Genomic DNA, 15,357 nt, shown 5'->3' with positions numbered 1-15,357 from the left:
GTTTAACGCGCCCACTCGAAGTCTCGCGCAACCGCCTCGGAGACTTCGCGCTTTGGTCGCGCTGTTTCGGTTCCTCTCCGGCTTGAACCCGAGCCAGTGGAGACAAACAAAGAGTCACCATTGTGGCACGCGCGGTGCCGCTTTGGACGGTCGCTTCCTGTCGGCGATGGAACCCACAAGCGACGCCCTTCTCCGACGGGGGAGGGAGGGAAACGTCCGTTTCCTCCGGTTGTTTTCCTTGGCTTCCGAGCGCCTTGCAAGGACAGCCTGGACGCCTGTGGTCACAGCATTCGATAGCGCCATTCGGCCTGTGCCTTGGGTGACTCTGGAAGCGCGCCTGTGGTGGTACCTCCGGTTCGCTTGGGTACCAAGGGCCCTGATAAGGAAGCTTCTCCTTACTGCGTAAAGAGGGCGCGTCAGTGAACGTGTGAATTGCCCGAAAAGAAAAAAAAAATGGGGGCAACGCCGATTTTCGTGCAGCTTGAACTTGCCTTTTATCTTTTGTGTCTAGGGCGAGGGTTGCGAAAGCATTTTATAGTTGCTAACTCAACTTTTTTTCTTTTTTGCAAATGTACTCAGAAACGCAGAGCTTCGAGGGGAAGTATGTTCACAGAAAAATTCCGCTTGGGCAGACAAGAGCCGACGAATTGATCGCAAACCGCATAGAAATCGGGGAAGTGTTAACAATGGTGCCTGCAAATTTTTTGGCTATTTTGCCTTCATCATCATCATCATCATCATGTCTGCGCCTACTGCAGGGCGAAGACCTCTCTCATAGATCTCCAATTATCCCGGTCTTGTTCTAACTGCGACCAGTTTATCTCCGCAAACTTCTTGATCTCATCTGCCCATCTAACTTTCTGCCACCCCCTGCACGTTCGCCTTCTGTGGGGATCTACTCTGTTATACCTTTAATGCCGAACGGTTATCTTGCCTTCGCATTACATGCCCTACCCACGTCCATTTCTTCTTAATTTCTACTAATATGTCCTTAACACGCGTTTGTTCCCTGACCCACTACGCTCTCTTCTTGTCCCTTAATGTTACACCTATCATTTTCCGTTCCATTGCTCGCTGAGTCGTCCACAATTTAAGTTGAACCCTTTTAGTGAGCCTCCAAGTTTCTGCCCCATAGATGAGTACAGGCCACTTCTTCAGGGACAATGGTAGGCTGCCATTCATTATCTGAGAGTGCCTGCCGAATGCACTCCACCCCATTTTTACCCTTCTAATTATATCTGCCTCATGGTTGGGATCCGACGTCACAACTTGGCCTAAGTAGATATATTGGCTTACCGCTTCCACTCCCGCGCCACCTATCTCAAACCGCTATGCTCTCCCTAGGCTATTGAGCATTAGTTTAGTTTTCTACATTAATTTTCAGGCTCACGATTCTACTCTGCTTTTCCAGTGCGGTTATCGTGCTTTGATACTTTGCTTTAGTGGGAAACAAATCTTGGGTACGCAACAAGTCACCCCTTTCCGAATTCCATTGATTAACATACTTTAAAGGGTCATGGTGACAACTTTTTGCCATCAAAGAACATCGTCCGTTTTCCCTAACGTTGTTAATGTGCTTGAAGCCGGAGGCTTCTAAGCCAATGAATCTTCAACGGCCAAAAAACTTCTTATCCTGAGGGTCATCAGGTCACACGGGCCCCGCTGCGTACCAAGTCGTTGGTGAATGGAGGAATACCTCCATTCCTTCTTAACAGCCCATAATCCGACACAGATGCCTTCAAAACGACCTGTGCAGTTGTTTTCTCCTTCATTCTTGCTTCCTGCCCATGTCTGTGGAGGTGAAATCGATGGTCGGAGGACGGGGGAGGGGAAGGAGGGGGGGGGGGGAGGGGCGTGGAAGGCGGGAGCGCCCACCCTTGCGGACATGATGGGCCTGTAATGCTAAATGTTATGGGTAAGATTTCTTCCACCCGTAGATGAAGACGCCTCTAAATTGCAATGGGACATGCACAATAGGAACTGGACATCGAATCTAAAGTGGTATTGTGCAGGTGTCCTTATGGAGGTGCATCTTTTATTACCACTCTGAATGATGTAAGATAATCTGCAGCTCAACTCCAGCTGCTTCAACTATACACGTAAAAAAAAGTACAGTAAGTCAGGGTCGAAGTTTTGCAGTTTTGTATGTGCTACAGTTTGTCGAATGCTTTTCCTCTTTTCGCGGTGGCCGGGCGCTGCCCCCTCCCCCCCCCCCCCCCCCTTTCCTCCCGCGTGCTTTAACGATTCGCACCACTCGCATCGTGACTGGCTTTGTCTACCCGCGTCAGCGTCAACGGTCGCTGTCGGGTCTTTGAACCGAGCCGCCGTGGCGTCAGAATTGGCGTCGAGGGGGACGTCCTCGCCTTTGGCCCCGCGCGAGAAGACGTGCTGCTGCTGCAGCGAGACTTGTAACCTGGCCAAAAGCTTTGCCGACTGCGTCGCCATACATCCGTCGTCGAGTGGCAGCGCAACGCTCGAAAGCTATTACCCCGGACCTTCACTTCACCCGGTGGCGTTGCCACCGCCTGCGCAAGCAGTTGTTGCCCTTCGTTCAGTGGCCGCGCCAGGTGGGCGTCTGGGCCAATGCCGACCGCCAAACGCGTCTGCAGAGAGGTCCTAAAGCGAACTAAAAAGTTTACCATTTTATTACCACTCTTAGTACTACTTCAAAAAACGCTGGGGCGCATAGGAGAAAGGGCTGGCACGTATCACTAACATCCAGCGAGCATGGAAGTATGGTATTGTCTGCGCAACTTTATAACAATGAGAAGAGTACTATATATAGCACTGATCTGCTGTATTGATCACGTGTAGTTTATAAGAGAGGGCCGCAGGGGCGTAATTGTTTGTTTTGGCTGGGGTGCTACCATAATCGTTCGCTCATTCTGCAGGAAGACGCCATACTCTGTCTCTCTCTGTGCTTCCTAAATATATATAGGAATCCACCAAAACCAACAGCCCATGAGCCAAAGAGGGCATACTTGGTGGAGTTTGTTGCTTTTGTCGTATTAAAATAAGAATGTTTGAATTGTTGAGCAGTCGGAAAATTGAGAAAAATGTGTGCTCGTGGTTATATCCGAACCTAAACTTTTCGAATGACGCATCGCATGGTTTACTGATTAGTCTACGGAAACGACTGTGTTTCTTTTCATTTTCTGATGTACGTATGTGTGCGTAACTGCGTTCTGACGCTCAGGACTGGTAGTCGGCGCCACTTCGACGAGCCGCAGAGAAGGGGATCTTATTTTTAACCCACGGCACGGCCTTGACTCGAGGGTGTACGGCGTGTCAAAAGAAGACGACTGACCTGGAACCATGTTACGGTGTACCTGTGGCCCCAAGACTGTGAGAACCGACGCAGTCTCGTTGTTGATGAACGTAGAAAGGAAAACCAACAACGAAGAACGCCTAGGAAGGCAAATGAAAAGTAGTTGGTCTCTCTGTTTTGTTCTTTTGCGTAAAACTCGGGATTGTAAGTAGTTCGCCACGAAGAAGAAAAAACATGCGCCCCGGGTGGTATTCGAACCAACAACTTTCGAAGAAAGCTACTGACGTTGTACCCGCTAAACTACAGCTGCAACTGCATTTCCATCAATTTTCTGGCGCGTTTATGTACGCATTTTAGTTTCTGAAGTATTGAAGTCCTCTCAGATCACTAATGCGCTGTGAACAGGTATTTCCTCCTGATGAGACCGGGCCACTTTTACATCTTGCTCCGATGGACCGCATCTCTCGCTCCAACAAGCTCGAACCCAGTTCATGCGGCCACCGCATCTGCTGAACGTTTCGGTCTCTTTAGTCGCACCCTGACTTTCTTTCGCCCGCAACACCCCGGTTTCGAACTTTGCGGAACCACGCGAAATCTCTGCGCTGGAAAGTTGCCTCGTGGCTGGAGAGACTCTGAGGCGCTCTGGGTTGCCCGGCCTGTCCTCAACGTTCGCTCTCGTGCAGGCCGGACAAAACTGGCGTTGAGACAAACGACGCGTTCGCGTCACTTCCCGTCCCCGTGAGCTTCCGGTGCAAGTAACGGCCTTCAGTCTGCAGGGAGCGGCCGATTAATCGTCCTCGCTGGTCGTTCCAGGCCGAGCCGGCTGACGGATGGCTCCTTTGCTGGCGTCTTCTCCAATAGGAACGCGCCAGAATGGTTGTCCCGGCAGGATCTGTGTTTTCTTTTTTGTTGCTTTTTTTGCTTCCCAACGCTGCTTCCGCCAGACGTAAAATGGATGGTCATCTCTCTGGCTTCGTGGGCAGTTCTGTGGCCACCTAATGCCCGGCTAAAACAAAATAAGCCACTTTGAGTGTGGGAGCTTTCGTCGGTAATGGTCGAATGTACCGAAGACGCGTTCTTTCTTCAGGGTAGATACGCAAGCAGCGTTCAAACGTAGACCCTGCTCAAGCTCAGCCCCTCAGTTATCGATTCAAAATTAAGCGCCCAACTGCTTTCTTGCCACTGTGGTGCAGCGCACCGTCTGAGACAAGGCCTGTTTGTTTTTCATCTGACATTCGGGACGGCGTCCGAACGCTTGCACCGACTCTCGTCTATATCAAGCTTCCCGAGTTACACACCTCGGCGTTATGCGGATTGTGCGACGCCGCCCCGGCGGGATTTGCGAGATTTATGAATTTTCCAAGCTATTCCTTATGCTTACTTTCGTATTGCTTATCATAAAATAGTCACTCAGGTCCACTTCAACTGCTTCCGATATTACAATTTGAACAATGTACAGGACATACAGGTCTTCTTCGCGTCTCTTCAACCTGCAAGGAACTGACCTCCCGTGTAGACTAAGTAGTTGGGAAGAGAGGTCTTGCTGAATACACTTCGGGTTGGAGTGGCTGGCCCTGTAACATCATTTTGAAGGCCATGGAGTCAATTCGTTGGTGACTGGGAACCTTATTTTCGCATTAGAAGGAATGCCGCAGTCGTAGCGATCCCGAAAGGCGGAATTGCACGCGTCGTTACCAGAGCTCCTTTCGTATCGCGCAGAATATGTCACTGTGCGCTATCACTCCTAGCCCTGTCTTACTTCCTGTTACCCCGTCCTTCTTTACCTTGCCGTGAAAGCAAGCGGACTATCTGTCAACTCACCAGATTTGCTATTCTGGTGCAATACTTTTTAAGCAGCCGGGTTCATCCAACCCTTTCGTTCCGCTAGCGGAAGCGTCCCGCCCAGAGTTGACGTCACACTTTGGGTCTCATTCGTTTCTGTCTGCACAATCGCAAGCTCTGCTAATTGCGTCCATTAGCACGCAGACGAACATCGTTGCGCAACACCTCGTTGTACAATTTGGGCCTCGCAAGCGTGACGAAACGCTCATTGTTTCCCTTCTAAAACCTCTTCTCACGCACCGCCGCACCCGCTTCGACCTTGGCTTTCTTTGCAATGCTCTCCTCCGATCATCCTGCAAGGTGCTATCAAGGTTATCGCGTGCGACCGAGCGCTCTGTACGAGTGCTAACGCTACGGTCGGTGCAACGCGCGGCCACGTTCCCCGAGCTTACCTGCCTCGCCCCCAGGTGAGTGGTTGCTCCGCCTGGGTGTGGCCTCTGCAGCGGGGAAACCGAGGTGCTCCTCAGCATCCGCCTTAAACTTGGCACGCTTCGCGCAACACGCTGTTGCGACGGGCTTTTCTCATCTCCCCCCTTTCTTCTGGCGCATACAACGCTTCTCCCAGCCATCGCGCTGTGCGGAGCGCCTCTCCGATGCGGGCGCTTCTCTTCCTGGCTCCGTCGTCCTCCCCTCCGCGTGCTCCGCTCTCAAAAGAGGGGCCGGCCGACATTTCTGGTCGTCGGCGCCCCCTGCCGTTGGGAACGTTCTCGGAAACGCACCGGCGGCCCTCGCAGCCGGCGTCTGCACTCGCGGTACCGTAACCTCTGTTGTCTCTTCTGCTCGGTGTCCTTTGTGTGCCGTTGCGGGTTGCGGCGTACGACTGCTGCGGCCTTTTCCCTTCCTGCTTCCATTTTCCAAGACGGATAACCTGCGCGCCTGGTTGTGCACTGGATACCGATCCCTCCGCTGAAATGCGGCGAGCGCGATGCGTGTAGTGAGCCGCTCTTTGCGGAGACCGCCTTCGTGAGCCTCGCGGGACGCCGGGCAGCCAAGGTGAGCCGTCGCCGACGATGCTGCTGTGCGCTGAACCTCCTTCGCCTGCTTCACTAACCTACGCTTCTTCGCCTTGTTTACGCGTGCAGCGAACGTTCGCTATAGCGAAATCTCTTTATGAGAAATTTCGCTTTATTCCAAGCGTTTCGTAGTACTCACTGCGGTGGATAAAGAGCAAATCGTTCCCATGATTTTAGCGAATCATCGCTTATAACGAAGCCAGCTCCCTGTTCCGAGGGCTTGCCTTTCGCGCGTCTGCTTTTTGTTAAAGTATTGGTGCCGATACTATTGTTTAATGTCTGATTTCTTCATGGTTGCGAGCGCGGTTTTAATTGTTCAGTCTCCTGCCGTGTTCCATAATTTGATACAGGGGTGATAAACAAGACACTTAACGAGTAAAAGAAAAACTGGGAGCGTGGTGGTGATGGTCTCACCTGCCCTGATACTTGAGCCATGTCTTAGCGATGGTCTGGTTCGGCAACAACGGCGAATTCCTATCCCTGTAGTACGGAACTTTGCGGGTCGTGAGGCGCTGTTGTTTGACTCAAGCAGTGGATTTCCTGTCTCGTTGAAGTTTTGATTCTCGCCACGCTGCCGTATTTTGATGAAACGGCAGAGAAACAAGGCAGCATATAAGTGTTGTCGTGGTTTATGGACATATAAATGCTCGCGGAAAAAAACAGTATCTGGTGGCGGCATAAGGTGGATTGGACTATAGCCACCTTTTCTGCTGGCTGCCATTCCGAATGCCAGAAGCGAAATTCGGGAAAGCTGATTTTTTACGCGGGCGTTCCGTGTGCGGGAAACGATGTGCGCGTTGTTGTGTCGTGAACATTTTGCAAACTTCCGCTTCTGGGCTTCGCATTCTTACTTTTTTGTCCTTCCCTTCAATACATCATCTCCATGTTGTCCTCGTAGGAAAGTTATTTTTATTCTATTGTCGCGACATTAGATAACATTACTTGCGCGGCATCTTTGTTTTTTTGTTTTTTTGCATTCGATTAAAATGGGGTGGTCTGCTTATTTCGCTTTTTTTTTAATAGAGGGAATACAGTGAAAGAAATTCGCACTTAAGCACTCGTTGTGCGAATAAGGAGGACAGCAGTTGCTCCGAATCGTGTCCGAGCAATGCGAGTGAAATAGCTTCTCTCAACCGTGCACGTACTAAGCTTTGATGGTTTTAATTACGACTTCGGCGCCCGCTGGCCGATTCAGGGTTGCTAGCATCCCTTCTCTACGGTGTTCACATTCATGCACTGGTTGAGAGATTACACACCCACACATGCAATAATTCGGCACTCCAATTTCCTGCATGGTGGAACGCGAAGCGAACCGCACCCGCGAAGTTTCCCGCTGTTCCTACACTGTGGCCGCACCGCATTACGCTGGAGGCTGTGGACGAAGCCAGCTAACAAGGGGGCGTGTTTAGCACGTGGCGCTCTTTTTGTCCATGCCACGGCTTGTTCCGTGTTGGGTTGTAGTCCTAGGGCAACAGATTGGCGCATTTTTTAGGGCAGATCTACCGTTGGATGTGTACGCCCCACTCCCCCTCCATTTCGTTGTTTCTTGCGGTTGAGGCGAAATTGAAAAACCAGGATGAAATATTCTTCCTCCTCCGGAACTTGCAATGAAGCGGGCGTATAGAATTGATAAACATACCGCAGCAAAAGTGACCCATACGTAGCTGGTTTTTTTTGAAAGCCAGTATTGTCTGATGCAAAACAAAAGCTGTTGGCAGGTGAAGAAGGGGACGGCTGCCGCGGCGACCTCAGATGGCAGGCTGCTACTCGGAGCGCACAAGCTTTACATGCTTTGCTGCGCATTCCCTGGATGCATACTTCGTACGCGCCTGGGGTTGGCGTAAGACCGTGCAGTCACCGGTACGTACGAATCGAGGCACAACGCTTTAGGGAGACGTTCTGCTAGGCGGTTGTGAGAGAGTCCGATTAGTTCAGCCAGGGTTCTTCAACCAAGCGTCGTTGAATTGAACCATGAATCGAACGCCGTTTGTGGTAGGGCACGGTCAGAAGTCTTTGCGAAAATTTTGCGCTGTTGAATACGGCGTCGTGGTTTCCCGGACGAGAAAATAAAAGGCTAACGTGCAAGAAATTTCTGCTCAGGTTGGCGATTCCTATAGCTGCACAAAATGCATCAGTCGCCCTCCTGTATGGCGCACCTACGCCAAACTTTTATTCGCGCGTGTTCCAACCAAACTTGTACGTTTGTTCAAAAAAGAAATAAGACATTAAAATTGTCTTTTCAGTGATACCGGGGTGGTTTCAAAGGAGATAGCACTCAAAGGCGCTCCCGCGAATGGGTTGGTAGGGAAGTGATGTGGCAAGGCTTTGAGCCTAGCGGAAGGTCACTGGATCCCTCCCCCTCCGCTTAGTTCCCTCTTATGTGGAACTGTTCTGGGAGAGACATTTTGCCTTGTGAAAGGCGCACCGACCTGTATACGAAATCTTCAGCCTCTCCCCGCGTTTTATTTAAGGTCGGAGACCACTGCGACGGGTACCAGATTCCTAACAGGAGGACGCGGCAAGAGGACCGCCATGCTCCAAATGGCATCTTGTACAAGAGGGGCTCGTGCCAATATGGCAAGAAGTCCGTGGGTCAGATGAAATCGGTCTGCATGCGTGCCTATCGAGAATGAGAGCGGCCGGAGCAGTACAGCGCGTACGGTATTGCGCGCACTCCTCGAGAGGTCGGAGTAAGTCCGTCGTGTTGTCAGCACCCGGACGACGCGCTGAGCAGACTTCTACGTGGCGCCCCGCTGTAATCCAATCGCCTTTATGGTGTCGTGCGCAAAGAGGGGAACAGTGCCTTGAGACGGACAACCGCGAGGGACGCACGAGTACACAGAGGGATGCCTCTTCTCAGCCCGTGTCCCTGTCGCGCTCGCCACCAAGCCCATGCCTGCAGTCTCTGCCCCCTAATCACGAGAGCAAACTGCCCCGGGCAAACTTCCTTTCGCACGGATTGCACGCGTTCTCGCTGCGCGGACAAATCAGGGCGCACCCGTACACTGGTGTCTTCGGGTGCAGGGACAACACGGGGCCTCGCAACCCACATGTACGTGCGCAACCAATCGGACGTGTCCCACTGGTGGCGGGACGAGTGTGTTGTTTGCCTTCTCTTCTGGCTGCGGTTTCGCCCATCTCGGCTGCTGTGACCCGCCTTCTCAGATTTCTTCTCTCGTGTTGTTTCCGTGTTACTGTTCTTACGGGACATGAAATGTCCTCAGAACAATCCAACCCATCTCTTTCAAATTTTTGTGCGCTTGTATGAGCGCGGAATTCAACATTTTTTTGCGATGACTATTTTGGGAGTTTTGGGATTATTATTTGATTGAATAAAATGAGAAGGATGCTACGATGACCATATTGGCATGTCTGGAGTGCAGCCTCCACAAAAGCATTCATGTCCCGATACCCATATGTTACGGTGGAGCGCGAGTGAGTGTCCTGGCGCGCATGGGCAGCTATACGGCCGCATCTTGTTCGTCAGTGTCTGCCACATGTTTACGCAACTGCTTTCGCGTGCCCGAACGGAAAGACTCGGGCGTTGCATCCCTGTTTTCCCGAACCAGCAAAACTCGCACAGGCGACTCGCAGAGAGCTCACATTCGGCTGGCACATTCTTGCAGTACAGTCTCGGCCTCATACCAGGAAATAAACAGTGCTAAACTTTCGAGCTCAACATTGTGTTCCCTTAAACAAAATGGAAAGACGAGCTAGTTGGTGAACATACATGAGTGAAACTTAAGCACAAACGGTCACAGGGACGAGGGGCGTCACACAGCATTCTAGATAAATAAGTGTTACTTCTTAAGGACAGGGGTTAGAAGTAGAAAAAAGAAAGGAAAGGAAATGGGGCCGTGCGCATGTGCGACGGTCACACGCGCCTGATTGTTGGGTCTTGGCTTGGTATATATGTGCTTTCGATTTTAATAAAACTTTCGCAATAGGTTGCGCAAGTGAAATATCCCTTTTTGCAGCCCTTGGTTTAACTTCGAGCGGAATAGAGCTAGATCGTTAGCCCCGTATCACTCGCTCCCTTGCATTATTCATCAAAGCCAACTACTACGATGCGCTCGCGAAGTCGCAGTTATCATGTATCTTGTAAGGTTAGTATAAGGTTAGCCTGTGAAGCACCCGACACCCTTATAAATCTCGCCACTGTATATCCATTTGGCTGCGGGGTTTTAGGAGGAATAATTAATCACCATCATCACCAGCCTGTCTACGCCCACTGCGGGGCAAAGGCCTCTCCCGCAGGTCTCCAATAATTCTGATCTTGTGCTAACTGCGACCAATTTATCCCCGCAAACTTATTGGTCTCATCTGCCCATCTAACTTTCTGCGGCCCCCTTCCACGCTTCCCTTCTCTTCAAATCCACTCTGTTGCCCATAATGACCAACGGTTTTCTTGCCTTCGCATTACATGCCCTGCCAACGTCCATTTCTTCTTCTTAATTTATACTAATATGTCCTTAAAACGCGTTTGTTCCCTGACCCGCTCCGCTGTTTTCTTGTCCCTTAATGTTACACCTATCATGTTCCATTCCATTGCTCGCTGAGTCGTCCTCAGTTTAAGTTGAACCCTCTTAGTGAGCCTCCAAGTTTCTGCCCCGTAGGTGGGTGAGAATAATTAACACTGCTCTCGAAATCCTCGCTGTCCTAGCCGCGTGCCACGAGGCCTTGTTGGTTGTCGGATTCTTGAGGGAGGCGGGTGCAACGCCGCGGCGTTGGTTCAGCGTAGCCCCTGTTAGCCGATTACGGGCCTCTTACGCGAAGCGTATCCTCCGTTGGCCCTTCCAGGAGTGACGCGAAACGGGCGTTAAACCGGCTTGCGCCTGGCTTATCGCTATGGGAACATCTGCACCCATTTGTCTGGACAAGAGGACCTCGCCTCCGTCGCTTCCTCGCCCTTGTTGCGCGTTGAACGTTCTGTGGGCTGGCATAGGTCGTAAAATGGCTTCCAACTAGAAGCCGCTGACACCGTATAACGTGGTTGTTCCCTGGAAAAGGGGAACATATTTGGCGCAGTCGTTCGTTTCGGGGGTGGGACATTATATTTCGCTTTTGTTTTTCTGTTAATTTTCCCGTCGTAAATTACTTGGGCGTGGGCAATTTCGAGGAGAAACGCCGCGGGTTCCCGGAAGTGGCCACTTTGCATGTTTCCGCTCTCCGGAAATTGACTGCTGCTGCGCGGACCTCGCACGATCGATTTGTTGTGTGCTGCCTTTCTATTGGGCATAATGGAGTGTGCGTGCGCGACCCGTATTTCGCCTTGAATTAGCATGGAGATCGTGGCTGGGAGTTTGATCGGCAGCCACATTTGTCACCACCCGATATTGCTGGTTTTGCCAAATTAACAGTATTTGTCGTCGACCACACGACCATTTTTGTGTTTCTTACCTGCAGTATTTGAACTATCCTGTGTGCTGTTATAATAATAATAATAATAATAATAATAATAATAATAATAATAATAATAATAATAATAATAACGGTGATGATGATGGTGATGATTATGATGCTGATGATGATGATGATGACGACGACAACGACAGCCTTTATTTCGCATCAACTCAATGCGTGATGCCTGGGACATGCAGGGAAAAGAAAGCGCTAAATATTGCAACGCACAATAAAAGTTTTGTGAAATCTGTCGACCAGCACCCGATTACTCCATATTTATGCTGCGATAGTGCACCGTGTTTGTGTGGTTACTTACATAGTGATGCCACCGTTAGGCAACTATCTCCGCGTCGTTAGAACACCTTTAGCGGTAGAAGCCAACCCAATGCCATGTTGACTGAACTCCGCGCCCGCAGCTTGACAGCGTTCATTGAAATTCCTCGCTTCTGAATGATTATGTAGGATGGTTTGATTCAATGTTTTACCAGTTCAGTGTTTTAAAAGCAGGGCTGTTTAAGCTTTTGGTACCGCCGCATAGCGTTATCATACAGAAATACCAAGAAAAAAGACCGAGTGCACGTGAACGTGCGCCTCGTGAGGAGCTCCCAGCGTCAGCCAGGCTTGTGCGTAGGCTTGCGCCATGTGAGGAGCTTGAAAAAAAGCAAGAAAAATACCGAGCTCACGTGAGCGTGCGCCTCGTGAAGAGCGCCCGGTGTCGACCAGCTCGACTTTCGAGAACACCCTGCCCAGCGTTCGTGACGTGATCTCTCGCGTGTTCTTATGCTCGCCAGTTCACGTGAGCTCGCGCCTGGAGTGGGGAGCGCAGACACCGAGTTCGCTCTACAGACGCCGAGTTCGCGAAGCCGGTTGCCGCGGGTTATAGCGCGTGCGGTCCACTTTGGGAGAGATGTGAAAGGCTGTGGACAAAACGATCCGGGCCTTCTAGTCATGGACAGCTTTAGGCGGCAAATTCGAAATCCACGTGAGGTGCAACAGCCGGGCCTTCGACGAAGGAAGCTGTGCGGCCGCCAGCTCTGCTGCTTGCACCACTAGTGCAAGCTGCGCCAATTGTTTACCACTTGTTGAAAATTGAAAGGAGGTGTCTCTTTTCAAGTATTTGCCCTCGTTTCCTGTTATGTTTGAATTCATCCGCCTACAGTTAGTTAGTTTTTAAACCGCGCTACACCTGCGTTCTAGGATACCACCTTGGTGGATATCATTTTGCCCTCAGTGCCAACAACAGCTGCTGTTTTTTCCATGGATTTACGCAGTTACCGTTGAACCTTCCGGGAACAGTAGTCGTGCGAAGCCGACACAACGCTGCCAGCTGCATTAGCGTTTACGCGCCATTTCTGCGCTGTTTTCCAAAGGTCTTCCTGAAGGGCTTTGTGCTTTCGATGCAAACACGCCTAGCACGCGCATCAATGAGCGCGTGCGCGGAAGGAAGCATGCCCCAAAATGTCCAGCGTCTTGGCGTTTCTTGCGTGCTCACGAAACGTCGGCTCATGTTCCCACTATTTGATGTCCTATGCAAACGTTTAATAAAGGTGCAAGCCCGGGCAAGTTATTAATCCATACGCCCGGGCGAGTTATTAATCCATACTTGGCATTCATTGCGCAGAAATATACGACGGCACAGAGTACGGCACGAAACGCAATGTGCATTCGATGTCCTGTATATTCTTCTCATGGTCACCTTTTCTTGCGCAGTGAATGTTAATTACACAAAAGATCTGTGGAAGCCGAAGCTTTCTGTGAATACGGCTTTATTAAAACAAAATAAGTGGACGTGTAGACCGGCTCGTCCTGCTCCGCGTTACTTCCGGGCGCTTGTCGTTTGCCTCTACGTATTAAGTCCGCGTTGTGTCGCCTGTTGAACTTCAAACTCTCTGGTGCTTGGAAACATCGAACATGCCAATCCTTTCCGCCGCCAGGCATTCATGTCGTCATGATCTGTAGCGCAACAAAAAACACGGACGAAGGAACAGAGTAGACGAGACAGGCGCCTGTCTCGTCTACTCTGTTTCTTCGTCCGTGTTTTTTGTTGCGCTACAAATCATGACGACCGATCACCAACTAGCCCAGCAAGAAGTTCTTCTCAGGGCATTCATGTCTTAGGCTCGCACAACGTGGTCACAGGAGTGAGGAGGGAAATGGAGATGGAAGCTAAATGCACCGCACATGTGAGCGTTTCGCTTGCCGCGCGATATAGAAGTGGACTAAAAGGCGATTCGTCGCCTGCTAGGAAGGTTCAAAGCTGCCCGTTGGAGGCATCGATGCCATTCATGCATGCATACAGTTCCAGTGTTGCGCACACAGGCAGAATACGTCGCGGGATACACTGTACATGGCCTCAGCATGTGACAAACATTTCTGCTCGGCTCTGAGTAGGCTGCTTTGACACGTGGTTTCACCCGCCGCCTTGAATCCCACTGCAACCGAGCTCGGTCGTGCTTCCAACGAGTAAAGGGCTCGGTGGAATGAATGAATGGATCCGATCGTTGGCCAGCTCTGCCGGGTCTGTCGGAGTATATGGCTCGTGATCGCGAGGAAGCCTGCCTTCAGGAGGCCGTCTGCAGCGGCCGAACCGGCGTGGCTTCTCCTGGCGGGGAACGCGCGAGTTCGCGAGAGTGAGCTTTTGCGCCCGGGACGCTAAAATTACCAGGCCCGGGAAGCCTATTTTTTGCTGCTGCCGCCGCTTCGCGCTCTGTGCGGCGGCGGGCGCCTGGAATAGCAGCGCATGGCTCCCGCCGTCGGGACGATGGGCGGGCACCGCCAAATTACCTTACGGGGCGGACACGGGCCCTACAATAGCAGCATGCGGGGACGACTATACTGCCGCCGGTAGCTCGGAGAGGTCGGACAGCCGACTGCGGGGTGTCTGTCCTGCGCTCTTCCCGACAGGGAACGCTGGAAGCGGGGTTGGCGTAGATGTGGTGGAGCCTCGTTGCACGTATCCAACATTCTGTTTGAGCGCGGTATCTTTCTGCCGCTTTGAAGCCCGTCGCTGACAGGCTAGAGGCTAGCAGATTTTGCTGAAACGAGCGAGCAGTTGCGCAACACATTAGAAATTACAATCGGGTGCGACAGCGTAGCATCTCGATGGGACGGTTCAGAAAGCTGACACAGCGGAGCAAGCGCGGACCCTTGTTCGCATCGTGTCTTGTGGGATGTAGCTGATAGAACGTTCGCTCGATAAGTCCGCGATTTTTAAACGTTGCTAAAACGTGGTTGCGTTTTTTTTTTCTCAATGATCATGTACAACATCCAGTCCTCAAATCACCTTCAGCGTTTGTCAATATGTAGCAGCATTTCCGTCAAGAACTCTCGTTTCATTGCTCTTTCCTGAAGATACAAAACCGCTGCGTTTCCGTTACTGTAATGCTCGCGCAATACGACTTCGCCGAGTAATCACCGTAATTTCCTTCTTACGTCAGAGCGATTCGGTTGGCGTAGGTTTTCTCTGTATTTTCTGATGGAAGAACAAGAGTTGCACCACTGTGTTCCTCGAGCCGCCAGTTCTAGTGTTGCGCCACGGCTCGGACTGTTCGGGTTAGCGTCCTTGCACGAGCGTCCTTGAGCGATCTCGGAAGGAACGGAAGAGCGCCACCGCAACCAGGAATGAAAGCGGTCGCGTGCGACGGAAAGACCGGCGAAGAGGTGGACCGTGCGGTAAACTTGCCCCAAAAATTGGTGTGCCCAGCTGGCGTCCGCCGTCGCCAGTTTATTAGTCTCTGTCGTGGTACAGCACGTGCTCTGCCGTGGCTCCACCAACCCTCTGTATATAGGGAAAGCACCGTCGCTGTACTGGCACCCCGCACGACCGCCAGC

The 15,357-nt window shown here is 51.4% G+C and overlaps 1 protein-coding gene across 14 annotated transcripts in view; it reads left to right on the top strand.

Annotated features, from left to right (window-relative positions):
- Nucleotides 1-15,357, top strand: part of Pmca (plasma membrane calcium-transporting ATPase 3) — a 283,076-nt gene that overhangs the window by 171,269 nt on the left and 96,450 nt on the right. The window contains exon 1 of one of the 14 annotated variants that reach the window (XM_077682983.1): nucleotides 5,878-6,103. The exons of the other annotated variants lie outside the window; for them this stretch is intronic. The gene's annotated coding sequence lies outside the window, so the exon portion shown is untranslated. Of the gene's footprint in view, nucleotides 1-5,877; nucleotides 6,104-15,357 lie in introns of those variants that run through there. 14 annotated transcript variants of the gene reach the window in all.

Source organism: Haemaphysalis longicornis, unplaced genomic scaffold, assembly GCF_048455015.1.
Source record: "Haemaphysalis longicornis isolate Haplotype H1 unplaced genomic scaffold, Haemaphysalis longicornis Haplotype H1 scaffold_9, whole genome shotgun sequence".
Classification (NCBI taxonomy): Eukaryota; Metazoa; Arthropoda; class Arachnida; order Ixodida; family Ixodidae; genus Haemaphysalis; species Haemaphysalis longicornis.
Note: the sequence above shows the minus strand (reverse complement) of the source record. Positions and strands in the feature narration are given on the sequence as shown.